Below are 16,475 nucleotides of genomic sequence, written 5' to 3'. Positions count from 1 at the left end.
GAAGCAAAGCTTTCTAATCTTAAGGGGTTTTTTGGTTTGCTTTTTTTCTTTCTTTTGTTGTAACCATTTTAAAAGTGTTTTTTGAATTTGTCACAATATTGCTTCCGCTGTTTATGTTCTGATTTTTTGGCCATGAGGCATGTGGGAATCTTAGCTCCCTGACCAAATATTGAACCCACAGCCCCTGCCCTGGAAGATGAAGTCCTAAGCACTGGGCAACCCGGCAAGTCCCAAAGCTATCCTAAAAGCCACACAAACCAAGATTCTCTGGGCTCTCCTCAAGCTTTGGGTGCTATTTATATATTTTGCACAATGTTGTTATTCCCTTTCCCCTCCATTGAGGATATGAGAAAACGTTAGTCACTCAGTCGTGTCCGACTCTTTGCAACCCCATGGACTGTGGCCCGCCAGGCTCCTCTGTTCATGGGATTTCCCAGTTGTGAATACTGGAGTGGGTTGCCGTTTCCTTCTTCAGGAGATCTTCCTGACCCTGGAATCGAACTCAGGTCTTCTGCATGGCAGGCAGATTCTTTACCATATGAGCCACCAGGGAAGCCCCTGAGAATATGAAATCGATTCCAAAAAAATAGCAGGACAAAGGGTGAGAGAGGAAGGATTAAACATAATGTGAAAGTCTCAAGTGCTTTGTTTTTATAATTTTACTTATTTATTTTTGGCTGTGTTGGATCTTTGTTGCTGTGCCTGAGCTGTCCCTGGCTGCAGTGCAGGGGCTTCCAATGGCCGTGGCTTCTCTTTTGCAGAGCACAGGTGCTGGGGCACACAGGCTTCAGTAGATATGGCACATGGGCTTAGTCGCTCCACGGCACATGGGCTCTCCCTGGACCTGAGATCGAACCTGTGTCTCCCGCATTGGCAGGCGAAGTCTTAACCACTGAGCCGCCAGGGAAGCCCCCCAGTTCTTACTGAAGCATCTTCTTATGGGATGTCCGTCACGACCATGATCCTCACTGTGCCTCTCAGCTTTCCCAACTTTGAGAATGGCCCAGTCATTTCCCAGGGCCTTCCTGGGACTCATAAGCCAGTGTTTAAGGCCTTTGTGGTCCCCAATGAGAGGTGTGGCTCTGGCTGGAAGCGTCACCGGGGCCTTTGCGGCTGGCGCCTCGCTCAGCAGCCTCCTTGTTCTCTGGCCCGGAGTGCCCACTTTTATCTCTGTCCCTGGCTTGTCTGGGAAAAGACCGGCAGGGCACAAGGGTGGGGCAAGGGGGATAAAGCACCTTCCGTCACAGATGAGTCAGAAGAAGCCTCATTTGTGGCTGGCAGAGCCATGTTACTCACAGACCCGAGGGTGAAAGGAGCAGGAATTTTCCCCTGTGCTTCTGTGATAAGAGGGGGTCCCTGGCCTCTGGGCCCAAGCCCCAGGGCATGGTCAGGCACCAGGTCAGTCTTCACACACCTGACGTCACACAGCGATGGAGGTGAATAAATGGCCATGACTCGCAAAGTGGGCTTTAGACACAAACACGCAATGAAAGGTCTGTACATGAGGGGCTTTCATAGGATCTCCTGGAAGAAGTGATTGCAAACGGGCAGCTCCCAGAGCAAAACACATCTCAGGTGTGCCTGGCTTCAGAGAATTTGGTATACGTAATCTAAGCATCTCAGGTTACTGAGGGGGAGGCGGTGTGATGCCTGACGTCATTCAAGAGACTTTGCTTTACAGCAGGACTCACCTATGGCTCTTTTTTAATTGTAGAAAACATGAAATAACGTAAACCATCTTAACCATTTTTAAGTGTACAGTTCAGCGGCATGAAATCCCTTCACATTGCTGCCACCATCCCCACCATCCATCTCCAGAGCTTTCCCATCTTCCCAACTGAACGTTGGGGGCTTCCCAGGTGGCTCAGTGGTAAAGAATCCACCTGCAATGCAGGAGACCCTTGTTCGATCCCTGGGTCTGGAAGATTATCTTGGAGAAGGAAATGGCAACCCACTCCAGTATTCTTGCTGGGAAAATCCCATGGACAGAGGAGTCTGGCAGGCTACAGCCCATGGGGTCGAAAAGAGTCAGACATGTCTTAGTGACTGAACGACAACAAACTGAACCTCTGTCCCCATTAATCACTAACTCCATCCCTCCCTCCCCCAGCTTCTAGCAACCTCCCTTCTTTCTTCCTATGAATCTGATGACGCTAGAAAACTCATACATGTGGAATCATACAGTATTTGTCCTTCTGTGACCAGCTTATTTTTCGGAATATAATATCTTCAGGGTTCAGCTATGTTGTAACATATCAGAATTTCATTCCTCTTCAAGCCCAAATAATATTATATTCCTTTATGTGAATAGACCACATCTTGCTTATCACCCGTTGGTGGACACGTGGGTTGTTTCCACCTTTTGACTCTTGAGAATAATGCTGCTGGAAACATGAGTGGGCTTCCCTGATGGCTCAGTGGTAAAGAACTCACCTGCCAGTGCAGGAGAGGAATATTTGATCCTTGGGTCAAGAAGATCCCTTAGAGAAGGCAATGGCAACCCACTCCACTATTCTTGCCTGGAGACTCCCATGGACAGAGGAGCCTGGCGGGCTACAGTCTACGGGGTCTCGAAAGAGCTGGACACGACTTCATGACTAAACAACAACAGAGGAACAAGAGTGACCAAATAACTCTGTGTTCCTGCTTTCAGTTCTTCGGGGTAAAACTCAACAGGGCAATTGCTGCATCATCTGGAATTTCTATGTTAAAATGTTTGATTGAAACCATATCACTTTGGTTTCAATTTATCCACATCCTTCTGCTTAGTCTCTCAGTCGTGTCCAACTCTTTGCGACCCCATGGGCTGTAGCCTACCAGGCTCCTCCATCCGTGGGATTCTCCAGGCAAGAGTACTGGAGTGGGTTGCCATTTCCTTGTCCAGGAGATCTTCCCAACCCAGGGATTGAACCCAGGTCTTCCGCATATAGGCAGACAATTTACCATGTGAGACACCAGGGAAGACCCTGTCTTTGGAAACTTTGGCCTTTAAAAGAGGCAGAGTAAAACTCAAGATTAATTTCTACAGCATCAAAAACAGTAAAGCATGTAAAAGATCTTCACAACCAAGATAATCACGATGGCATGATCACTCACCTGGAGCCAGACATCTTGGAATGTGAAGTCAAGTGGGCCTTAGAGAGCATCACTACGAACAAAGCTAGTGGAGGTGATGGAATTCCAGTTGAGCTATTTCAAATCCTGAAAGATGATGCTGTGAAAGTGCTGCACTCAATATGCCAGCAAATTTGGAAAACTCAGCAGTGGCCACAGGGCTGGAAAAGGTCAGTCTTCATTCCAATCCCAAAGAAAGGCAATGCCAAAGAATGCTCAAACTACCACACAATTGCACTCATCTCACACGCTAGTAAAGTCATGCTCAAAATTCTCCAAGCCAGGCTTCATGAATATGTGAACCGTGAACTCCCAGATGTTCAAGCAGGTTTTAGAAAAGACAGAGGCACCAGAGATCAAATTGCCAACATCCGCTGGATCATGGAGAAAGCAAGAGAGTTCCAGAAAAACATCTATTTCTGCTTCATTGACTATGCCAAAGCCTTTGACTGTGTGGATCACAATAAACTGTGGAACATTCTGAAAGAGATGGGAATCCCAGACCACCTGACCTGCCTCTTGAGAAACCTGTATGCAGGTCAGGAAGCAACAGTTAGAACTGGACATGGAACAACAGACTGGTTCCAAATAGGAAAAGGAGTATGTCAAGGTTGTATCTTGTCACCCTGCTTATTTAACTTATATGCAGAGTACATCATGAGGAACGCTGGGCTGGAAGAAGCACAAGCTGGAATCAAGATTGCCAGGAGAAATATCAATAACATCAGATATGCAGATGACACCACCCTTATGGCAGAGAGTGAAGAGGAACTCAAAAGCCTCTTGATGAAAGTGAAAGAGGAGAGTGAAAAGGTTGGCTTGAAGCTCAACATTCAGAAAACAAAGATCATGGCATCTGGTCCCATCACTTCATGGGAAATAGATGGGGAAACAGTGGAAACACTGTCAGACTTTATTTTTTGGGGGCTCCAAAATCACTGCAGATGCTGATTGCAGCCATGAAATTAAAAGACTCTTACTCCTTGGAAGGAAAGTCATGACCAACCTTGATAGCATATTCAAAACCAGAGACATTACTTTGCCAACCAAGGTCCGTCTAGTCAAGGCTATGGTTTTTCCAGTGGTCATGTATGGATGTGAGAGTTGGACTGTGAAGAAAGCTGAGTGCTGAAGAACTGATGCTTTTGAACTGTGATGTTGGAGAAGAGTCTTGAGAGTCCCTTGGACTGCAAGGAGATCCAACCAGTCCATTCTAAAGGAGATCAGCCCTGGGTGTTCATTGGAAGGACTGATGCTAAAGCTGAAACTGCAATACTTTGGCCACCTCATGCGACGAGTTGACTCACTGGAAAAGACTCTGATGCTGGGAAGCATTGGGGGCAGGAAGAGAAGGGGACGACAGAGAATGAGATGTCTGGATGGCATCACCGACTCTGTGGACATGAGTTTGAGTGAAGTCTGGGATTTGGTGATGGACAGGGAGGCCTGGCGTGCTGTGACTCATGGGGTCGCAAAGAGTCAGACACGACTGAGCGACTGAACTAACTGAACTTAGCAAAGCCTTACTTACTTGTTGTTTTATTAGGTGCAAAATTGAAGTGTTGCTTTTTCAATCCATGTTCCCCAGGTCCAAGGGGTCAAACAGCACTGAAAACAAGTAGTCAAAGCCGCAACCTGGAGTCCTGTGGGGTCCTGGCCCAGGGGCTCGGGGTCAGGTGGTCAGAGCACACCACAGGCTCTGATGGGAGCTCCAGACTGGCGGCAGTGTGGGACAAGCCTGGCGCCAGGCCCACGTCGTGTTATCCCACGTGGCTGTGGGTCAAGAATGAGAAAACTGCATTTGATTTATCTTCTAGGTAGCTTTTGGGGGGAGGGAAAATGACTTTACATGAAAACTCTAAAGAGAAATTCACCAGAACTGATACTGGCCATTACATTATCTATTTTTTAAGATCTTTCTTGATGTGGATCATTTTTAAGGTTGTTATTGAATTTGTTACAATACTGCTTTTGTTGTTTATATTCTGGTTTTCTGGCCCTGAGACATGTGGGCCACCTTAGCTCCCTAACCAGGCATTGAACCCGAACCCCTGTGTTGGAAGGCGAAGTCTTAACCCCTGGACCGCCAGGGAATTTCCTAAATTATCTCTTGGTAGACAGATTGATATGTTTCATAACTTCTTCGTATTTTAGAATTTTTGTAATGAACAATACCAATTTTATCATCTGAAAAAGATGTTGTTTTTAAGCATAAAAGGAAATATCCACAAAAGACAGAATGATGAGACTACTATTGCTTCATTCAAAAAGATAATGGAAAATAGAATAATGGCAGGCGTAACGTTCAGAAATGACCCTGGAGAGCCAGGATCACACTCCACGTTTAACCCCGTCACAAACTGGGGACAGTCCTCAGCATTTTCTGTAATCCATCATAAACTCGAGGAAGAAAGGATCTGAAAGAGACCCCGTGATAGCGTGCCGGCCCTGCACATACCGTCTCAGGAAGGGCCAGTGACTCACTCAGACTCACTCAGAATCTATTTCTTTCCTGTGTGAGCTGTCCTTCTATCTTGAACATTTTGAAAGTCTCAGGTAGGAAGGAGCACGTGAGGCCAGATAAATGTCGAGCTGTAATTCTTAGCTGTGACATTTTAATTCATAAAAAGAGAAAGATTTAATGCTTCTGATGGGAGCATGACACATTCTAAAACAAAGGAAGTCACTAAGACTTGAAATAGACGTTGGAGGTTTGGTTGGTTTGGCTGGGAGGAAGCTAATCTTCTAAAAGACATGCATGGCTGCTCTGAAATTCATCTTCCATGAGTATTTGTGGGTAGGCAGCAGCAGCAGCAGCAGGGAGAGAGGTGGAAATTGTGTTTGGGGTATACATTCTTGTTTTTAATAAAATTTCTTCTTTTTTTTTCCATGTTCCTGAATTGAAATGTTCCTTCCTCAAATAAAAGATGCTATTTATCTATGGCCACACCTCATGGCCTGTAGGATCTTACTTCCCCAACCAGGGATCAAACTCATGGCCCCTGCAAGGGAATACACGGAGACTTTACCACTGGACCACCAGGGAAGCCTCTAGTGCGATTTCTTTATATGGGCCTCATGAGCAGGGGGCCCGATTGTCTGAAATCTCTAGACGAGAGAAGTGACGTGTTGATCCTGCAAGCTGCGGCTTGTGTCGGCAGGTGAATGAATGTGCTGCCGCAGGTGGGGGTCAGAAGCTTGCTGCGTCCCACACCCATTCCTGATTTGCAAGAAGAAAGCCTACCCAGAAGCTGGAAGGGATCCAGAAGACATGGACCAGCCCATAGCTGCTCCCTAGAGAGAGGTGTGCCTGCTCACTTCTCAGGCTTACTAAGTCTTAAGATTAATGAGGGGGTGCTTGCCCAGGAGTCCGTTCACGGAGGCAGGCGTGGTCCTGACCTGCAGTGTGCCAGGCCATCAGGACACACACATGGGGCGCTGTGAGATCCCCTAAACCACCTTTGCTGACTTAGAATTGTGTAGGCCCTCTTGGTCTTTTCGGGCCAAAGGAACTCAGGAGCAAACACTCCCAGGGAGATCTTCCTTTCCTTGTCACATCTTCAGAATAAATTGTATATGTGTGTGCTCAGTTGTGTCTGCCTCTTTGCGACCCCTTGGACTGTAGCCCGCCAGGCTCCTCTGTCCATGGGCTTCTCCAGGCAAGAGTACTGGAAAGGGTTGCCACTTTCTCCTCCAAGGGATCTTCCCGACTCAGGGATCAAACCTGCCTCTCCTGCTTTGGCAGGCAGATTCTCTACCACTAGTGTCATCTGGGAAGCCACTCAAAGTAAATTAAGGTGAATGTTTTTTGCTAATCTGGCTAATCTCAAGGTCCCTTTTGACTTTATCTCACTTGGGAAGAACTGCCTTCCCTCAATTGCGATTCGGGGTTATGCACACCGCCGGTGGTTCTGAAGCTTGGCAATAGGTAAGACTAACCTGAGGAGCCTTTCAAACTGCTGAATAATGGGCCTCAGCCCAGACCAGTCAAATCAGAACCTCTGGAGTGTGAGGCCTGCGTGTTGGTAGAAGAAGTGCCCTACTGAGCTCAGCCCAAATTGCTGACCTTCAGAATCATGAGCAAATAAAATGGTGGCGGTTTTAAGCTTTGGGATGATTTGTCACACGGCCACAGATAATGTTGCTGAAAAAGTGTGTGTGCTGGGGTCCGGCTGCTTGCCGCCCGGAAAGCCGACAAACAGGCCAGGCTGGTGGAAAGGAAAGTTTGTTTTCAGATGCTGGCACCTGGGAGAGGGAGGCAGCCATCTGTCCGAAGGCCAGCTCCTCCCGCCCACTCTGGCAACCAGTGGAGCAGGAGCTCTCACAGACGGAAGGAGGGGCCACATGCAGGAACAGACGGTCGGCTCGGCCAGTCGTCTTCAGATTGGTCAGCGGTGGTCTGACCAGAGTCATCTTGTTGTTTTCAGTTCAGTTCAGTTCAGTTGCTCAGTCGTGTCCAACTCTTTGCGACCCCATGGATCACAGCACGCCAGGCCTCCCTGTCCATCACCAACTCCCGTAGTCTACTCAAACTCATATCCATTGAGTCAGTGATGCCATCCAACCATCTCATCCTCTTGTTGTTTTAGGTACAGTTCATCTTTGGTTCCAGGGTCCACGGGTTCCCATTTCTTTGAGGCCCATTCTCAGAATTGTGGCAGCTTGTGTCATGGGTACGGTCTGGTCACCGTGTAGCTAACTGCTTCCACCTGGGGTTTTAGTCTATAAGACAGCTCACAGGCTATGGTTCTGAGTATTACCTGTAGCCCGTGAGAAAGAACTGAAGGTCCTTGACGATGCCCAATGACTACATTATTACTCTTTGGTCTCCTTCAACTGTTCTCCTTTGTTTCTGCATTTCTCATTTCTCTGATTAAACTTATTCGTCGGCTAAAGTTTTCCACAGACAGAAGGCAAGCAGAGGACATGGAGGGGTCGGGGCAAGGACCATAGGGTCCTGCTCCGTTTCAATAACTGAGACAAACTCTATCTCAGCTGAGAGAAACTGAAAGTTGCTCAGTCGTGTCCGGCTCTTTGCAGCCCCATGGACTATACAGTCCATGGAATTCTCCAGGCCAGAATACTGGAGTGCGTAGTCTTTCCCTTCTCCAGGGGACCTTCCCAACCCAGGAATCGAACTGGGGTCTCCTGCATTGCAGGAGGATTCTTTACCAACTGAGCTATCAGGGAAACCCATCTCAGCTGAGAACCTCTTTGTCAAACTTTACTGCAGGATTTTGCTTTTGTTCTAGGAATGTAGGATAGTTTCTACTCTATCATGAGTGGGGCGGGTGGAAGCTGATTTGAAATTGGGTGTGAGGTATCTAGGTATCTCTTTTAGAACCAAATTTTGGGTTTTTTTTTAAAATCATTTATTTTTTTGAGGGGTGTGCTGGGTTTTTGTTGCTGGGGGGGCAATGAAAACAGGAAACCCTGTTTTCAGGGGACCTGGTTTCCTCCTTTGTGTTGGGGGATGGTAATAGCAAGACTGTCTCCTCCTGGAGGCAGAGATAGCAGCATCACCCATTGCCCTGTCGTGATTTCCTGGTGTGGCTGCGCTCGACGTCCGTGTGTCTCTAGTTGTGGCGGGCGGGATTCTCCCGGCAGTGGCTTCTCTTGTTGCAGAGCACAGTCTCCATGGCGCGGGCTCAGCAGTCGCGACACACAGGCTTAGTTGCTGCACGGCCTTGGGATCTTCCGGGATCAGGCATCTTAACCGCTGGACCACCAGGGAAGTCTGCCTCGTTTTGATCAGAGGGAAATAGGAAGTCAGAGGCAGAGCGCCCCCGCCCCGTGTGGCCCCCATCAACACCGGGCTGTTCTGTGTGGTCTCACCTCTGTGCCGCCTTGAGCAGCAGAGGTACCAGAAGGCATCAGGAAAGGGAGTGTTGATAGATTCCAAGGCAGGGAGGCGGTCAGGGGTGTGAAGAGGATTGCCAGCAACAGTTGCTGGGAGACGGGGAGCCATCCCTCCTGCAGGGGCCTGCCCATCCTCCAGACTGCTTTACCAAGGGGGTCACGTCCTACCTGCCACCCACTCTGCTTCCACGTCTTCTCCCTCTGGACCCAGGACACCAGCCGCCCACAGCAGGGCCCAGGGGCTTTCAGACCACCTCTGACTGGCCCTCTTCTGCCTGGCTTACTTGTGACAAGCTGAGAGTTTTTAAGTTGGGGTTGTGGGGAGTGGCAAGAGAGACTCTCGTTTTAAATGATCAATTATTAATTAACTTATCTGGCGGTGCTGGGTGTTAGTTGTGGCCCGCAGGACCTTCGGTCTTCCTTGCAGCCTGCAGGATCTTTGGTTGCAGCTGGTGAACTCTTAGTTGCACCATGTGGAATCTGGTTCCCTGACCAGGGATCGAACCCCGGTCCCCTGTATTGAGAGCAGGGAGTCTTAGCCGCAGGACCAGCAGGGGGAGTCCTGAGAGACTCTTATTTTGATACTACTGGTTCTCTGAAGAGTATCCCCGAGTATTAATTCAGTTCCTCTTGGGACCGTTCATTCTAAAATTGTCTTTTACAATCCAGTCACTCAACTTATGCTGTGTATGTTAAGATGAAGATGGTTACCTGTTATTACATATGATGATAAATATAGAAATCCCTGGCCCTACCTTGTATTTTCAGTCTTACCTGCCATGAATTCACCGTCACCTTCATAGCAAGATAGGTGTACAGAGTTGTCCCAAGCCCACTACTCCTTATTGTGTTTTGGGTTTCCTTGCCCATGCTGTTTGCTCTTCCTGGAGTGTTTGCTTGACTTTTGTAAGCCATGAAAATGCTTATTCATTCTTCAGTATTTGGTTTTGATTTTTCCAACCCCATGAAGACCATCACCATCCTTCCACCCCTACTCACTCCTTTTTGTGCCTTTATCAGACTTTATTTTAATGGCCTTCTTAAACGCCAGTCTCCCATGCTATCTTATGAGCGCCTTGAATACAGGATTGTGTCCTTTATGGTTCATATTTGTTTTTCCAGGACAGGACTGTCCTTTGTTCATGTGAGTGTGATTGACATTTCTGCAATTTTACGTTGAAAGACAAAAAAAATTTAATGAGGGGAATTCCTGAACCTATTTTACTCCAACAGGTTAATGATCTTCTCCTGGGGTTGTTTCCATCTTGGTTATTGGTGAGAATGAAAATTACACCCTTTTGGGGACACTCCCAGAAAAGCTAGTAAATGTTCTCAAAGTCTTTGTTTATCTATAGGATGGCACAATGCCATAAATGAATAATTACACATGTGAAGTATGTAATGCGCTGTGTAATTAAAGACGGGAGTTAATAGAATCCACCTGCCCACAAGAGCTGCCTCTTCGCGAGTCGTCTTTGCGGCTGGCTGTGCAGCATTTCTGCGGAGTACATTCCAAGTAGAACAGGGAAACCACAAGAAAGGAAAGCCGAGGCTTCCCTGGTGGTCCAGTGGTTAAGACGCTACGCTTCCACTTCTGGGGCATGGTCAGGAAACTAAGATCCTGCAGGCTGTGCAGAGCGGCCAGATAAACCAAATCAAACAAGATAAAGGAAAATCAAGCAAAGCAGCTGTCATATGAAATCTAACCAAACATCACTTATGCAGAAGTATGTGTACCTATTTTCACACACATGCGAAAGGCTCTCTTTTCATTTTTCATTTGTGCTTTTCAGGAGGACCTTTTTCATTTAGGAGGTTTAAATATTCAAGGACACGTCCGACTTGCAGTCAGTTCACTCTTACATTCAATCATACAGATCCCTGAAAATCAGCTTCTTGATTCAATCGAAGGTTTCAGTTCAGTTCAGTTCAGTTCAGTCGCTCAGTCGTGTCCAACTCTTTGCGACCCCATGAATCACAGCACGCCAGGCCCCCCTGTCCAGCACCAACTCCCGGAGTTCACTCAAACTCATGTCCACAGAGTCGGTGATGCCATCCAGACATCTCATTCTCTGTCGTCCCCTTCTCCTCCCGCCCGCAATCTTTCCCAGCATCAGAGTCTTTTCCAGTGAGTCAACTCTTCGCATGAGGTGGCCAAAGGATTGGAGTTTCAGCTTTAGCATCAGTCCTTCCAATGAACACCCAGGATTGATCTCCTTAGAATGGACTTGTTGGATCTCCTTGCAGTCCAAGGGACTCTCAAGACTCTTCTCCAACACCACAGTTCAAAAGCATCAATTCTTCGGCGATCAGCCTACCTCACAGTCCAACTCTCACATCCATACATGACCACTGGAAAAACCATAGCCTTGACTAGACAGACCTTTGTTGGCAAAGTAATATCTCTGCTTTTTAATATGCTATCTATGTTGGTCATAACTTTCCTTCCAAGGAGTAAGCATCTTTTAATTTCATGGCTGCAATCAGCATCCGCAGTGATTTTGGAGCCCAAAAAATAAAGTCTGACACTGTTTCCCCATCTATTTCCCATGAAGTGATGGGACCAGAGGCCATGATCTTTGTTTTCTGAATGTTGAGCTTCAAGCCAACCTTTTCAGCATCATCCAAATAAAACCACAGAGATATTACAAGAGGCTGGAAGTAATAAGGACCATGCATGCTCTCTTTTAAACGTGTCTCTCTTTGAAAGCTGAATGTAAACGTCTTCAGTATCTGGGATGTCGTTTTCTTTCCTCCTCACCGTCACACTTCTTTGTCCATCTCACAGGGAGCTGGAATTCTCTGTATTTCACAAACACGTTTAGAGCATCTACAGTGTGCCAAGCACTGCCTTCTACATTACCTCAATACTCATGCTTTTCTAGAGACGGGACAGAAATCGGCAGCCCCAGATCAGTGTCGCGGGGCAGGGGACAGACGAGGGTGCAGGCGGTGCTGTCCTGGCGCGTGCTCAGTCACTCAGTTGCGTCCGACTCTTTGCGACCTCATGGACTCTAAGCCGCTAGGCTCCTCTACCCCAGGCAAGAATACTGAAGTGGGCTGCCATTTCCTACGTACAGATGGTGAATCCCCGACACCTGAGGCGGAGGGTTTGCAATCAGATCCCTGTGCAGAGGGAGCATAACTATGTAGCCTTCTCTCTCTTGTTTTTTAAAGTATCTCTTTATTTTTGGCTGTGCCGGGTCTTCGTTGCTGCGAGCAGGCTTGCTCTGGGTGCGGTGAGTGCAGGCTGCGCTCTTTGGTGTTGCGCGGGCTTCTTGTGGTGACTGGTTTTGCAGCGTCCGGGTTCTACAGCGCATGCGCTCAGTATGCGGTGCACCGGCTTAGTTGCCCGGTGGCATGTGGCATCTTCCCGGACCAGAGATCAAATCCGTGTCTCCTGCATTGGCAGGCGGACTCTTTACCACTGAGCCACCAGGGAAACCCTGCCAACACTTCTTTTATTTTAAAAAATGTATGGTGTCAAGTATATTTACCAGAAAATTTGCCGTGTTAACCATTTTAAGCATACAGGTCAGTGGCGTTAAGTGCATACTCAATGTTGCACAAGGAGCGCCACTGTTTTCAAAACTCTTTCAGCACCCTGAGCAGAAACTCTGGAAGCATCAAGGGCAGAGTGCCACCTGAGCAGTAGCAGTCACCCAGGGCTATGTGGACACGGCTGGGTGTAACCCGGGGCTGCAGAGATGGACGGGATTTCCACAAACAGGGAAGAGGGGACAGGCAGCCTGGTAGGTGTATAAATGGTGTGATGAGGGATTGTTGTTCAGTTGCTAAGTCATGTCTGACTCTTTGAGACCTCAGGGACTGCAGCACGCCGGGCTTCCCTGTTCTTCACCATCTTCCGGAGTTTGCTCAAACTCGTGTCTATTGAGTTAACAATGCCATGCAACCATCTCATCCTTCAAGACACAGTGGGAGTGAGTTTAACGCCTCTGTGAACAAAGAAGAATCTCTCTTGGTTTAACTCACCCATCTGGGAGAGAAGAGAGGACCTGGCTACAGAGCCGGGACGGGGCTGAGTTGAAAGGGTCTGGAAGCCAAGGGAATTGTCTGGAATCACTGATGTCCCTGGACCTACGAGCTCACCTTGCACAGCTTCCCAGGTGGCGCTAGTGGCAAAGAGCCCACCTGCCAGTGCAGGAGACGTAAGAGATGCGAGTTCCATCCCTGGTGGGGAAGATGCCCTGGAGGAGAGTGTGGCAGCCCCCTCCAGTGTTCCTGCCTGGAGAATGCCATGGACAGAGGAGCCTGGTGGGCTACAGCCCACAGGGTCACCAAGAGCCAGACACACCTGAAGAGACCTAGCACGCATGCGCGTACACAGCTTTGGTAAGCACCGCCTTGCCAGTTTCCAGAGGACTGACTGTTCTCTAGTTAGAGGTGGAGTGTGGTCCCCAGAGACGCATCAGTGGGAGCAGGTGTCTGGAACAACCACGAGGCACACCCCTTCGTCTCCAGCTTTTATTCTGTGGCCTCCACCCTGGTCAAGGCCCTCGTCACCCTGCACCTGGAATGACTGCATTGGCCTCCCATCTGACCTTCCTGCCTCCAGCCTCACCTCTGCTCCAACCCACGGGCAGCCCCACGCCATCTGATGAGCCTGAAGCGGTATCACCCACAGGGCATTCTTTGCACCAGTGTCTTAGTGCTGGAGCCGGAGGTCTCTCTCCGGGGCTCAAGGCCCTCTGTGGTCTGTCCCACTGAGTGTCCCAGAACCCCCCACCGTAGCAGCAAACAGAGCAGCTGCACTTGCCTCACTCATTCCGTTCTTCAACCAATGATTACGCCTCAGATGTAGCCCCAGAAGGGGCTGAATTGTGCCCCTTCTAAATCCATAAAGTCTTTTTAAAAAATAAATGTTAGTCACTCAGTCGTGTTCAGCTCTTTGCAACCCCATGGACTGTAGCCCGCCAGGCTCCTCTGTCCATGGGATTCTCCAGGCGAGAATATTGGAGTGGGTTGCCATGTCCTCCTCCAGGGGATCTTCCCAACCCCGGGATTGAACCCAGGTCTCCCACATTGCAGGCAGATTCTTCACTGTCTGAGGCATCGGGGAAGCCCCTAATGTTAGGTCCATGAATCAAGGTACATTAAAATATATATACATATATTTTTAAAATATAAATATTTAAAAAATAGTTATTCATTTATTTATGTAGCTGCATTGGGTCTTAGCTGTGGCAAGTGGGATCTTTCAGTTGCAACATGTGGGGCCTAGTTTCCTGACCAGGGATTGAACCCCTGCATTGGGAGTGCAGAGTCATAGCCACTGGACCACCAAGGCAGTCCCTGGAACTGACACTTTCTGTGGGAAGGACCGCAGGCGCCAGCTACTAGGACTCCCAGGTTTTAGAAATGCAAAACCAAAGGCCTGGAGGATGTAATGACCCCTAAGATAAGATCATTCCCAGGGATCAGATTTGACCTCTGGGTTGGGAAGATCCCCTGGAGGAGGACACAGTAACCCACTCGGTATTCTTTCCTGGGAAATCTCATGGACAGAGGAGCCTGGCAGGCTATGGTTCATGGGGTGGAAAAAGAGTTGGACACGACTGAGTGACTGAACACACACGCGCTCGCACACACGTGACTTAGCGACTAAACAAGAAGATCATTCCCAAGGTAAATGCTCAAACCAACAGAAGAATTCAAACCTCAAGGGTTATCCTCATTCTATCTCAGTGCTGCTGAAACGGAGGGACCACCAGGCCCTCCCCTGGTTACACGGGTTCTCTTCTGTCCAGTCATTTTATTAATAAGGAATAAAAAATCAGAACTAAGTGTAACCTTGGAGGTCAGTTGATCTAACCTCGTCTTATAGATGAGAAAACCAAAGACCGGCATTGCCTGGAAGGGTTCTGCCTGCGATCAACATTTCCTGGACCTGAAGTCGCACAACGTGCAGCCTTTTGTGTCTGACTTTTTATAAAATGTCACATTGCCTCCTTCAGTCCCTATTACGGCCACAATGACGCACACACTCCTCCCCACGGCCTCAGAGCTCCTCCCGGCTGCCCCCCAGGCTCATCCTCTGCCCTGCTCCCCACGCTCCTGCCATTTGCATCGAGTTTTAGATTCCACTTCTGTTATCACATGGTACTTCTCTTTCTCGAAGTTCCCTTGGTTTGATGATCTCTAGGTCCATCCACGTTGCTGCCTGACCTCTGTGCTATTGCTTAAACAAACCAGATAAATTTTTGTTTTAAATGTATTTGTATCATGTAGTACATACAACTTATTTTATCTTAGTTTAACTTAGCTTATTGAAGTATAGTTGATTTACAATGATTCAGGTATACAGTAAAGTGATTCAATGACACCTACAAATATATATTCATTTTCAGCTTCGTTTCCATTATAGGTGATTGCAAGATGAGTATAGTTCCCTATGCTATAGAGCAGCTCCGTGCTGGTGATCTGTTTTACACAGTGACATGTATCTGTTAACACCAAGCTCCTCATTTGTCCCTCCTCCCTCACCCCACCTTTCCTCGTTAGTAACCATAAATGTGTTTTCTGTGTCTGTGCTTTTTTTTGTTCTGTATATGAGTTCATTTGCATCATTTTTTTAGGTTCCACATATTAGGGATATCAAACGATACCTGTTTTTGTCTGACTTATTTCGCTTGGTATGATCATCTCTGAGTCCATTGCAAATAGCATTATTTCATTCTTTTTTAAGGCTGTTATTCCATTGTGTATATGTACTACATCTTTTTTATTCATTCATCTGTCTATGGGCATTTAGGTTGTCTCCACATTTTGACTATTGTAAACAGAGCTGCAATAAACATAGGGGTGCATTTTTTTTTTTTAAATTATAGTGTAGTCTGGATAGATGCCCAGGAGTGGGATTGCTGGAGCATATGCTGACTTTGACTTTTTAAGGCTGCTCTCCACAATGGCTGAACCAGTTTGCATTCCCACCAACCAACAACGGGTGATTTTTAACGCGTCAGCATGCACCCAAGCCAGCTGACCGCCCTCACTGAGCACACCAGTCCTTTGGCATCCTCATTATAGCTGGCCGTGCTCCAGGTTGGGAGTGGTCCTCCCTCCGAAAGGGGCAGCTCCGCTCAGCAGGCCTTTGGACTAGAGCTTGCTCTGAGACCGTCATGGCTTCTGAGTAGGGAGCCCCGGTCCGGGTGCTCTCGGAGTCCTGGTGGAGCTGCTGCTGGCTCCCCTGCGGGGCTCCGGTTGGCCATGACTCATCACCATGTAATTCCAGCCCCAGCTTCCCAGGGAGCCTGGAAGCAAGGAAGGCCTGAGAGGCTGAAGCAGACGAGGGGAAAGCGGCACGCCCAGGGTGGGGCCCTGCGGAGAGGTGCCCGGCCTGACTCAGCCCCGGCCATCTGCAGGAGCGGCCATGCCTTGTGCCCAGGTTCTGAATGCCAGGTGCAAAATGTGCCTGCACCAGGCTCCCTCGATCAAGTCGGAACAGGTCTCCTGAAAAGAGCGTTCCCATTAAAGTGAATGCA

Source organism: Moschus berezovskii, chromosome 23, assembly GCF_049115385.1.
Source record: "Moschus berezovskii isolate FMDL1 chromosome 23, NW_MosBer_1.0, whole genome shotgun sequence".
Lineage (NCBI taxonomy): Eukaryota > Metazoa > Chordata > Mammalia > Artiodactyla > Moschidae > Moschus > Moschus berezovskii.
The sequence above is the reverse complement of the archived record's forward strand: the minus strand, read 5'-3'. Positions refer to the sequence as shown.